The sequence below is a fragment of the Salmo salar genome, chromosome ssa01 (genome assembly GCF_905237065.1).
Source record: "Salmo salar chromosome ssa01, Ssal_v3.1, whole genome shotgun sequence".
In the NCBI taxonomy this organism is placed as follows: Eukaryota; Metazoa; Chordata; class Actinopteri; order Salmoniformes; family Salmonidae; genus Salmo; species Salmo salar.
In genome coordinates, this window is record NC_059442.1 from 155,897,262 (window position 1) to 155,910,455 (window position 13,194).

Genomic DNA, 13,194 nt, shown 5'->3' on the forward strand with positions numbered 1-13,194 from the left:
ATTTGTTTTAACTGACTTGCCTACTTAAATAAAGGTTACATTTTTTTTTTAAATAACTCTGTGAACTGTTGGCTAGAGCGCATGTGAAAAGACCAGAGTAGGCATATTTAATGCAATAGTTTTTGTAACAAAACTATCCATATGCTTTAAAATGCGATGGAAACACATTGGACTTTATATTTTGGGGGTAAATGAAACCTGAAGCGAAAGTGCATGTGCACTGTAATCATGCAATGATTTCTGAGAGAACCAATCAAAGCTCAAGCCAATTGTTGCTGAAATATAGCGCAAACAAACTGACTCCTGTCCAGATTAGTGTGTCACAACTCTCCCTCAAGGTGTACCACGTGAGTCGCATCAGCTCGGCTACTGGTCTTGGCCCAGGGACCTCAATCCTCACCTGAGGCCAATGGAGATCCTTGACTTCATAAATTATTCCCAAATCAACTCTACTCCTGTCACGCCCTGACCATAGAGAGCCATTGTTTCTCTATGGTGAAGTAGGTCAGGGCGTGACTGGGGGGTATTCTAGTTTATTATTTCTATGTGGGGTTATACTGTAGGTTATTATTTCTATGTTGGTGATTTGTATGATTCCCAATTAGAGGCAGCTGGTAATCGTTGTCTCTAATTGGGGATCATATTTATGTAGCTGTTTTTCCCACCTGTGTTTGTGGGATATTATTTTGTGTTTGGTGCATGTGCACCACTTAGTCACGTTTCGTTTATTCTTTATTGTTTTGTGCGGTTCTCTTAAATAAAATACGTGGAACCCAGAACACGCTGCATGTTGGTCCGAGTATGCTTCCAGTTCATACAATGAGCATGACAACTCCCCTACCTAGTTTCAGTCTTAGACATACAGTAGGTGTTTACAGTACATTCAGAAAGTATTCAGACCCCTTTACTTTTTACACCATTTTGTTACGTTAGTCTTATTCTAAAATGTATAAAATCGTGTTTTTTTTCATCAATATACGCACATTTTTGCAAATGTATTAAAAAAAAATTTAAAAATGAAATGTCACATTTTTTATTTTTTTTAATCTCAACTTTATTTAACCAGGTAGGCCAGTTGAGAACAAGTTCTCATTTACAACTGCGACCTGGCCAAGATAAAGCAAAGCAGTGCGACAAAAACAACAACACAGAGTTACACATAAACAAATGTACAGTCATTTAACACAAAAGAAAAGAAAAATAGAAAAATGTATGTACAGTATGTGCAAATCTAGAAGAGTAGGGAGGTGTCGTGTCTTTGCTATGCCGGATTAAGTGATATGACATGCTATTCTATAAAATAATTTCTCTGTAATTAATATTACCTGATTGAACTAATCAGGTAAATGTAATTAACTAGAATGTCGGGGCACCACGAAAGAATGTTTATAGAGCTGTTATCTTCCGAATAAACTCTTAAAGACCTGGTAATCTTTTACATCAATAGCGGTCAATTCTTAATCGTCACCTTATTCAGTCTCATCTGAAGTCGTAGAATTCTTGGTTATCTTCACAAACTCTGGCTAACAAGTTGAATCAGAAATACAACATTTGGTTTAATTATTTATTTACTAAATACCTTAACAATCACACAGAATTACACATACACAGGATGGGTCATACATTGATTACTAATTATGTCATAAAAGAAAACGGCTAGGAGGTATCACTTCTTTAGTGAATAAGAGTTCAAAGTTCATACCAAGTTGCAATACTTTAAGCTCACGCTGAAGTCGGCTTAGTTCTGTAGTTTGATATAAATGTACAATTTTCGTAAAGGGCTTATATAGTGGTGGAGAGAAGGGCGTGTTTCATAGTTTATAACCAATATCTGTTCACATGGGTGGGGCCACTCAGTTGAGCCTAGTTCACTCATGAAAACCAATTCTCTCATTTAGAAGTTAAAATTACATTTCATCTTTTCACAAATAGTTTCATATTTAAACATTTAAATTGCACAACAATTCCATGTGAATCTGATAACTAGAATGTGTAGACTTTCCAAGATACAGTTTATGTTATCCTATCATCAGTAATAATGTCTCAGATGACAACTGATCAGATATCATATTCTTTCAGTACCAACGCATATTTTGAACTGGTTGGATTACCGAAATATGGTTCTGGTCCCCACCCTTTTGATGTTTTCAGACGCTCTATGTTAGCAAAGGGCTTTCCAAGAGTCACTCTGTAGAGTAAAGAGAGAGGAACGGGGGAAAGGTATTTATGGGAGTCATAAACCTCACCAACAGGCCAACGTCATGACAGAGGTAGGGAATAAATAGGCCCTAGAGGTGAAAATAATTACAATTTAGCATTAATACTGGAGTGATAGATGTGCAAATGATGTGCAAGTAGAGATACTGGGGTGCAAAAGAGCAAGAGGGTAAGTAATAATATGGGGTTGAGTTAGTCAGGTGTGCTATTTACAGATTGGCTGTGTACAGGTACAGTGATTGGTAAGGGAGATACTTTTTTCCCCCACTGTATTTGATCCCCTGCTGATTTTGTATGTTTGCCCACTGACAAAGAAATGATCAGTGTATAATTTTAATGTTAGGTTTATTTGAACAGTGAGAGACAGAATAACAACAACAAATATAAAGAAAAACACATGTCAAAAATATTATAAATTGATTTGCATTTTAATGAGGGAAATAAGTATTTGACCCCCTCTCAATCAGAAAGATTTCTGTCTCCCAGGTGTCTTTTATACAGGTAACGAGCTGAGATTAGGAGCACACTCTTAAAGGGACTGCTCCTAACCGCAGCTTGTTACCTGTATAAAAGACACCTGTCCACAGAAGCAATCAATCAATCAGATTCCAAACTCTCCACCATGGCCAAGACCAAGACCAAAGAGCTCTCCAAGGATGTCAGGGACAAGATTGTAGACCTACACAAGGCTGGAATGGGCTACAAGACCGTCGCCAAGCAGCTTGGTGAGAAGGTGACAACAGTTGGTGGGATTATTCGCAAATGGAAGAAACACAAAAGAACTGTCAATATCCCTCAGCCTGGGGCTCCATGCAAGATCTCACCTCGTGGAGTTGCAATGATCATGAGAACTGTGAGGAATCAGCCCAGAACTACACGGGAGAATCTTGTCAATGATCTCAAGGCAGCTGGGACCTTAGTCACCAAGAAAACAACTGGTAACACACTACGCCGTGAAGGACTGAAATCCTGCAGCGCCCGCAAGGTCCCCCTGCTCAAGAATACATATACATGCCCGTCTGAAGTTTGCCAATGAACATCTGAATGATTCAAAGGACAACTGGTGAAAGTGTTGTGGTCAGAGGAGACCAAAATGGAGCTCTTTGGCATCAACTCAACTCGCCATGTTTGGAGGAGGAGGAGGAATGCTGCCTATGACCCCAAGAACACCATCTCCACCGTCAAACATGGAGGTGGAAACATTATGCTTTGGGGGTGTTTTTCTGCTAAGGGGACAGGACAACTTCACTGCATCATTTGACGGGGCCATGTACTGTCAAATCTTGGGTGAGAACCTCCTTCCCTCAGCCAGGGCATTGAAAATGGGTCGTGGATGGGTATTCCAGCATGACAATGACCCAAAACACCCGGCCAAGGCAACAAAGGAGTGGCTCAAGAAGAAGTACATTAAGGTCCTGGAGTGGCCTAGCCAGTCTCCAGACCTTAATCCCATAGAAAATTTGTGGAGGGAGCTGAAGGTTCGAGTTGCCAAACGTCAGCCTCGAAAACTTAATGACTTGGAGAAGATCTGCAAAGAGGAGTGGGACAAAATCTCTCCTGAGATGTGTGCAAACCTGGTGGCCAACTACAAGAAACGTCTGACCTCTGTGATTGCCAACAAGGGTTTTGCCACCAAGTACTAAGTCATGTTTTGCAGAGGGGTCAAATATTTATTTCCCTCATTATTAAAATGCAAATCATTTTATAAAATTTTTCACATGCGTTTTTCTGGATTTTTTGTTGTTATTCTGTCTCTCACTGTTCATATAAACCTACCATTAAAATTATAGACTGATCATTTCTTTGTAAGTGGGCAAACATACAAAATCAGCAGGGGATCAAATACTTTTTTCCCCCACTGTATAAGACTCCAGCTTCAGAGATTTTTGATATTCGTTCCAGTCATTGGCAGCAGAGAACTGGAAGGAAAGGCGGCCAAAGGAAGTGTTGGCTTTGGGGATGACCAGTGCAATATACCTGCTGGAGCGCATGCTACAGGTGGGTGTTGCTATGATGACCAGTGAGCTGAGATAAGGTGGGGTTTTACCTAGCAAAGACTTATAGATGACCTGGAGCCAGTGGGTTTGGCGATGGATATGTCGTGAGGGCCAGCCAACGAGAGCATACAGGTCGCAGTGGAGGGTAGTATATGGGTCTTTGGTGATAAAACGGATGGCACTGTGATAGACTACATCCAGTTTGCTGAGTACAGTGTTGCGGGCTATTTTGTAAATTACATCGCCGAAGTCAAGGATCGGTAGGATAGTCAGTTTAACGAGGATATGTTTGGCGGCATGAGTGAAGGAGGTTTTGATGCGAAATAGGAAGCCGATTCTAGATTTCATTTTGGATTGGAGATGCTTAATGTGAGTCTGGAAGGAGAGTTTACAGTCTAACCAGACACCTAGGTATTTGTAGTTGTCCACATATTCTAGGTCAAAACCGTCCAGAGTAGTGATGCAAGTCGGGCGGGAGGGTGTGGGCAGCAATAGGTTGAAGAGCATGCACTTAGTTTTAGTAGCATTTAAAAGCAGTTGGAGGCCACGGAAGGAGTGTTATATGTTGTTGAAGCTCGTTTGGAGGTTTGTTAGCACAGTGTCCAAAGAAGGGCCAGAAGTATACAGAATGGTGTCATCTGCGTAGAAGTGGATCAGAGAATCACCAGCAGCAAGAGCTACATCATTGATATATACAGAGAAAAGAGTCGGCCCGAGAATTGAACAATGTGGCACCCCAATAGAGACTGCCAGAGGTCCAAACAACAGGCCCTCCGATTTGACACACTGAACTCTATCTGAGAAGTAGTTGGTGAACCAGGCGAGGCAGTCATTTGAGAAACCAAGGCTATTGAGTCTGCCGATAAGAATGTGGTGATTGACCGAGTCGAAAGCCTTGGCCACGTCGATGAAGACGGCTGCACAGTAATGTCTTTTATCGATGGCGGTTATGATATTGTTTAGGACCTTGAGCGTGGCTGAGGTGCACCCATGACCTGCTCGGAAACCAGATTGCATAGTGGAGAAGGTACGGTGGGATTCTAAATGGTCGGTGATCTGTTTATTAACTTAGCTTTCGAAGATTTTAGAAAGGCAGGGCAGGATGGATATAGGTCTATAACAGTTTGGGTCTAGAGTGTCTCCCCCTTTGAAGAGGGGGATGACTGCGGCAGCTTTCTGATCTTTGGCGATCTCAAACGATACGAACGAGAGGTTGAATAGGCTAGTAATAGGGGTAGCAACAATTTTGGCAGATCATTTTAGAAAGAAAGGGTCCAGATTGTCTAGCCCAGCTGATTTGTAGGGATCCAGATTTTGCAACTCTTTCAGAACATCAGCTGTCTGGATTTGGGTGAAGGAGAAGCGGGGAAGGTTTGGACAAGTTGCTGCAGGGGGTACTGAGATGTTGGCCGGGGTAGGGGTAGCCAGGTGGAAAGCATGGCCAGCCGTGGAAAAATGCTTACTGAAATTATCGATTATCGTAGATTTATCGTTGGTGACAGTGTTTCCTAGCCTCAGTGCAGTGGGCAGCTGGGAGGAGGTGCTCTTACTCTCCATGGACTTTACAGTGTTATTTATTACGTATTTTATTTTATTTCACCTTTATTTAACCAGGTAGGCTAGTTGAGAACAAGTTCTCATTTACAACTGCGACCTGGCCAAGATAAAGCACAGCAGTTTGACACATACAACAACACAGAGTTGCACATGGAATAAACAAACATACAGTTAATAATACAGTAGAAAAAAAAGAAAAAGGAAAGTGAGTGCAAATGAGGTAAGATAAGGGAGGTAAGGCAATAAATAGGCCATGGTGGCGAAGTAATTACAATATAGTAATTAGACACTGGAATGGTAGATGTGCAGAAGATTAATGTGCAAGTAGAGATCCTGGGGTGCAAAGGAACAAGATAAATAAATACAGTGCCTTGCGGAAGTATTCGGCCCCCTTGAACTTTTCGACCTTTTGCCACATTTCAGGCTTCAAACATAAAGATATAAAACTGTAATTTTTTGTGAAGAATCAACAACAAGTGGGACACAATCATGAAGTGGAACAAAATTTATTGGATATTTCAAACTTTTTTAACAAATAAAAAGCTGAAAAATTGGGCGTGCAAAATTATTCAGCCCCCTTAAGTTAATACTTTGTAGCGCCACCTTTTGCTGCGATTACAGCTGTAAGTCGCTTGGGGTATGTCTCTATCAGTTTTGCACATCGAGAGACTGAAATTTTTGCCCATTCCTCCTTGCAAAACAGCTCGAGCTCAGTGAGGTTGGATGGAGAGCGTTTGTGAACAGCAGTTTTCAGTTCTTTCCACAGATTCTCGATTGGATTCAGGTCTGGACTTTGACTTGGCCATTCTAACACCTGGATATGTTTATTTGTGAACCATTCCATTGTAGATTTTGCTTTATGTTTTGGATCATCGTCATGTTGGAAGACAAATCTCCGTCCCAGTCTCAGGTCTTTTGCAGACTCCATCAGGTTTTCTTCCAGAATGGTCCTGTATTTGGCTCCATCCATCTTCCCATCAATTTTAACCATCTTCCCTGCCCCTGCTGAAGAAAAGCAGGCCCAAACCATGATGCTGCCACCACCATGTTTGACAGTGGTGATGGTGTGTTCAGGGTGATGAGCTGTGTTGCTTTTACGCCAAACATAACGTTTTGCATTGTTGCCAAAAAGTTCGATTTTGGTTTCATCTGACCAGAGCACCTTCTTCCACATGTTTGGTGTGTCTCCCAGTTGGCTAGTGGCAAACTTTAAACGACACTTTTTATGGATATCTTTAAGAAATGGCTTTCTTCTTGCCACTCTTCCATAAAGGCCAGATTTGTGCAGTATACGACTGATTGTTGTCCTATGGACAGAGTCTCCCACCTGAGCTGTAGATCTCTGCAGTTCATCCAGAGTGATCATGGGCCTCTTGGCTGCATCTCTGATCAGTCTTCTCCTTGTATGAGCTGAAAGTTTAGAGGGACGGCCGGGTCTTCGTAGATTTGCAGTGGTCTGATACTCCTTCCATTTCAATATTATCGCTTGCACAGTGCTCCTTGGGATGTTTAAAGCTTGGGAAATATTTTTGTATCCAAATCCAGCTTTAAACTTCTCCACAACAGTATCTCGGACCTGCCTGGTGTGTTCCTTGATCTTCATGATGCTCTCTGCGCTTTAAACGGACCTCTGAGACTATCACAGAGCAGGTGCATTTATACGGAGACTTGATTACACACAGGTTGATTCTATTTATCATCATTAGTCATTTAGGTCAACATTGGATCATTCAGAGATCCTCACTGAACTTCTGGAGAGAGTTTGCTGCACTGAAAGTAAAGGGGCTGAATAATTTTGCACGGCCAATTTGTCTGTTTTTTATTTGTTAAAAAAGTTTGAAATATCCAATAAATTTCGTTCCACTTCATAATTGTGTCCCACTTGTTGTTGATTCTTCACAAAAAATTACAGTTTTATATCTTTATGTTTGAAGCCTGAAATGTGGCAAAAGGTCTAAAAGTTCAAGGGGGCAGAAATCTTTCGCAAGGCACTGTAAATACAGTATGGGGATGAGGTAGTTGTATGGGCTGTTTGCAGATGGGCTATGTACAGGTGCAGTAATCTGTGACCTGCTCTGACAGCTGGTGCTTAAAGCTAGTGAGGGAGATATGAGTCTCCAGCTTCAGAGATTTTTTGTAGTTCGTTCCAGTCATTGGCAGCAGAGAACTGGAAGGAGAGGCGGCCGAAGGAGGAATTGGCTTTGGGGGTGACCAGAGAGACATACATGCTGGAGCGCGTGCTACACGTGGGTGCTGCTATGGTGACCAGCGAGCTGGGATAAGGGGGAACTTTACCTAGCAGGGTCTTGTAGATGACCTGGAGCCAGTGGGTTTGGCGACGAGTATGAAGCGAGGGCCAGCCAACGAGAGCGTACAGGTCGCAGTGGTGGGTAGTATATGGGGCTATATATGGGGCTTTGGTGACAAAACGGATGGCACTGTGATAGACTGTTTGCAGACGACACTACAATGGTAGGCTTGATTACCAACAACGACGAGACGGCCTACAGGGAGGAGGTGAGGGCCCCTCGGAGTGTGGTGTCAGGAAAATAACCTCACACTCAATGTCAACAAAACAAAGGAGATGATCTTGGACTTCAGGAAACAGCAGAGGTAGCAGCCCCCTGTCTACATTGACGGGACAGTAGTGGAGAGTTTTAAGTTCCTCGGCGTACACATCACGGACAAACTGAAATGGTCCACCCACACAGACAGCGTGGTGAAGAAGGCGCAGCAGCGCCTCTTCATCCTCAGGAGGCTGAAGAAATTCGGCTTGTCACCAAAACACGCACATACTTTTACAGATGCACAATCGAGAGCATCCTGTCGGGCTGTATCACCGCCTGGTACGGCAGCTGCTCCTCCCATAACCGGAAGGCTCTCCAGAGGGTAGTGAGGTCTGCACAACGCATCACCGGGTGCAAAGTACCTGCCCTCCAGGACACCTACACCACCCGATGTCACAGGAAGGCCAAAAAGATCATCAAGGACAACAACCACCCGAGCCACTGCCTGTTCACTCCGCTATCATCTAGAAGACGAGGTCAGTACAGGTGCATCAAAGCAGGGACCGAGAGACTGAAAAACAGCTTCTATCTCAAGGCCATCAGACTGTTAAACAGCCATCACTAACATTGAGTGGCTGCTACCAACATACTGACTCAACTCCAGCCACTTTAATAATGGAAAAATTGATGTAATCAATTTATCACTAGCCACTTTATATCATATAATGTTTACTTACCCTACATTACTCATCTCATATGTATATACTGTACGCTATACCATCTACTGCATCTTGCCATCTTGATGTAATTAAATGTATCACTAGCCACTTTAAACAATGCCACTTTATATAATGTTTACATACCCTACATTGCTCATCTCATATGTATATACTGTACTCTATACCATCTACTGCATCTTTCCATCTTGATGTAATTAAATGTATCACTAGCCACTTTAAACAATGCCACTTTATATAATGTTTACATACCCTACATTACTCATCTCATATGTATATACTGTACTCTATACCATCTACTGCATCTTTCCATCTTGATGTAATGTATCACTAGCCACTTTAAACAATGCCGCTTTATATGTTTTCATACCCTACATTACTCATCTTATATGTATATACTGTACCCTATACCATCTACTGCATCTTGCCTATGCCGTTCGGCCATCACTCATTTATATATTTTTATGTACATATTCGTATTCATTCCTTTACACTTGTGTGTATAAGGCAGTTGTTGTGAAATTGTTAGGTTATATTACTTGTTAGATATTACTGCATGGTCGGAACTAGAAGCACAAGCATTTTGCTACACTTGCATTAACACCTACTAATCATGTGTATGTGACAAATAAATTTGATTTGATTTGACTGCATCCAATTTGTTGAGTAGAGTGTTGGAGGCTATTTTATAGATGACATCGCCGAAGTCGAGGATCGGTAGGATGGTCAGTTTTACGAGGGTATGTTTGGCAGCATGAGTGAAGGATGCTTTGTTGCGAAATAGGAAGCCGTTTCTAGATTTAATTTTGGATTGGAGATGCTTAATGTGAGTCTGGAAGGAGAGTTTACAGTCTAGCCAGACACCTAGGTATTTGTAGTTGTCCACATATTCTAAGTCAGAACTGTCCAGAGTAGTGATGCTGGACGGGCGGGCCAGCATCACAAGAGATCCTTCGCCCCAGTCTGAGGTCATGAGCGCTCTGGAGCAGGTTTTCATCAAGGATCTCTCTGTACTTTACTTCGATCATCTTTCCCTCAATCCTGACTAGTCTCCCTGCCACTGAAAAACATCCCCACAGCATGATGCTGCCACCACCGTGCTTTCCTCCAGACATGACGCTTGGCATTCAGGCCAAAGAGTTCAATCTTGGTTTCATCAGACCAGTGAATCTTGTTTCTCATGGTCTGAGAGTCTTTAGGTGCCTTTTGGCAAACTCCAAGCGGGCTGTTTTGTGCATTTTACTGAGAAGTGGCTTCCGTCTGGCCACTCTACCATAAAGGCCTGATTGGTTGTGTGCTGCAGAGATGGTTGTCCTTGTGGATGATCCTCATATCGCCACAGAGGAACTCTAGAGCTATGTCAGAATGACCATTGGGTTGTTGGTCACTTCCCTGACCAAGGCCCTTCTCCCCTGATTGCTCAGTGTGTCCTGGGCGGCCAGGACTAGGAAGAGTCTTGGTGGTTCCAAACTTCTTCCATTTAAGAATGATGGAGGCCACCGGGATCTTGGGGACCTTCAATGCTGCAGAAATGTTTTGGTACCCTTCCCCAGATCTGTGTATCAACACAATCCTGTTTCAGCACACTACGGACAATTCCTTCATGACTTAGTTTTTGCTCTGACATGCACTGTCAACTGTGGGACCTTATATAGACAGGTGTGTGCCTTTCCAAATCATGTCCAATCAATTTAATTAACCACAGGTGTCACATCCTGGCCAGCAGAGGGAGCAATTGGATTAGTTTTGGTCAGGATGTGGCAGGGGTTTTGTGTGTGTGAATGGTTGTGTTGGTGATTAGGATTCCCAATTGAAGGCAGGTGTGTTGAGTTGCCTTTGATTGGGAGTCCTATATAGGAGTGTGTGTTTTTCTTTGGGGTTGTGGGTAATTGTTTCTTGTTTAGTGTGGTTGCACCTGACAGGACTGTTGGCTGTCAGTTTCCTTGTTTTTTGTTTTTGTATAGTGTTCTTTCCAATTAAATTGAAGGATGAATACTAGCTCTGCTGCATTTTGGTCCTTTCCTGAAGACAGCTGTGACAACAGGTGGACTCCAATCAATTTATAGAAGCAAGGATGATCAATGGAAACAGGATGCATCTGATCTCAATTTCGAGTCTTACAGCAAAGGGTCTGAATACTTATGTAAATAAGATATTTCAGTTTTAGGTTTTTTGTACATTTGCCAAAAAATCTAAAAACCTGTTTTCACTTTGTTATTATGGGGTATTGTGTGTAGATTAGTGAAGATTTTGTTTTATTTAATCCATTTTAGAATAAGGCTTTAATGTAAAAAAAAATGTGGAAAAAGTCAAGGGGTCTGAATACTTTCCGAATACACGTATATATCTGAAATGCATGTTGATTCTTTAATGTTATCGACTAGAGAATTTTAAATAAAAAATGTAACAAGTTTTTTTCTTGCTTATCAGCTTTACTGTAAGAACATAGTCCATGTGTTTCTCAAGAATTTCATCGACCAGTCTCTCAGTTCACGTGGCCAGATATGTTTTTATTTGACCATGTTTTTGTATATTTAGAGAAGTAAGGAAACAAGGATTTTGACCTGTTAACCTAGTATTATTGACCATGTGAAACAGGCATGCGGTAGCCACACTACCGCATGGCAAGCGGTACCGCAGTGCCAAGTCTAGAACAAAAAGGCTTCTTAACAGTTTTTACCCCCAAGCCATAAGACTCCTGAACAGGTAATCAAATGGCTACCTGGACTATTTGCATTGTGTGCCCCCCAACCCCTCTTTTTACGCTGCTGCTACTCTCTGTTTATCATTTATGCATAGTCACTTTAACTATACATTCATGTACAGTACATACTACCTCAATTGGGCCGACCAACCAGTGCTCCCGCACATTGGCTAACCGTGCTATCTGCATTGTGTCCCACCACCCACCACCCGCCAACCCCTTTTTTACCCTACTGCTACTCTCTGTTCATCATATATGCATAGTCACTTTAACCATATCTACATGTACATACTACCTCAATCAGCCTGACTAACCGGTGTCTGTATGTAGCCTCGCTACTTTTATAGCCTCGCTACTGTATATAGCCTGTCTTTTTACTGTTGTTTTATTTCTTTACTTACCTATTGTTCACCTAATACCTTTTTTGCACTATTGGTTAGAGACTGTAAGTAAGCATTTCACTGTAATGTCTACACACCTGTTGTGTTTGGCGCACGTGACAAATAAACTGATTTAATTTGATTCATAAAGTCTGCTAATACATAAAATAAACAACAAATGTTTAAAGGCCCAATGCAGCTGTTTTTATCTCAATATCAAATCATTTATGAGTAATAATTAAGTACCTTACTGTGATTGTTTTAAATGAAAATGGTCAAAAAGAAACAAAAATCACTTCTTAGCAAAGAGCAATTTCTCCAGTAAGAATTTCTCTAGGACTGTCTGGGAGTGGTCTAAGTGGGGAGGGGAAAACTGAAAACTAGGATGTAATTGGCAGACTATTTCTTATTGGTCTAACACACCACCTAACAGGTCTAGACATCACAAGGCAGGCCAAAACTCCATCCCACCAAAACAGGCTGAAATTCCAGGCAGTGTTTTCAAAAAGTTCCTACACTAAAAAAGCATTATCATAATTATCACAATTTCACATGATTTTTCCTACCTCATAGTGTGGAAATATATATAAAAACACAGAAAAATCACATTTTTGACTGCACTTGGCCTTTAATGAGCAAAAACATCATATTAGGAATTTCATAGTAAGTCATGTAAATGAGTCAGCCAAATTTGTTTTGTTTAATAAGTCAATAATAAATTCTAATCACTACCTAAAAAAATTCAATTCACTGCTCTATTTATACCGGAGTCCAGAGATGGCCTTGGTCAGGTCACATGTACAGGAAAAAAACCTGAACGGCCTTAACCAAAGATGGTGGTAAATACTTAATCTCTATACTGTAATTGTTAAACTCTCTGGGAATCGGCTATTGAAAGTGTTAAGAAGGAAAGCCCACCACACTGGGGTAGTAATAAACCGGAGGGAATTTAGAACAATTCCGGATTCTGATCCCTGATTAGCTGCTTTGAAGGAAAGTCTCCCAAATGCAGGGTAAAGGTAAGGAGAGAAGGTGGTGAGAGACAGGGGAGAGAATGTAGAGAAACAAGGGACAGGGAGAGGGGAGAGGACAGCG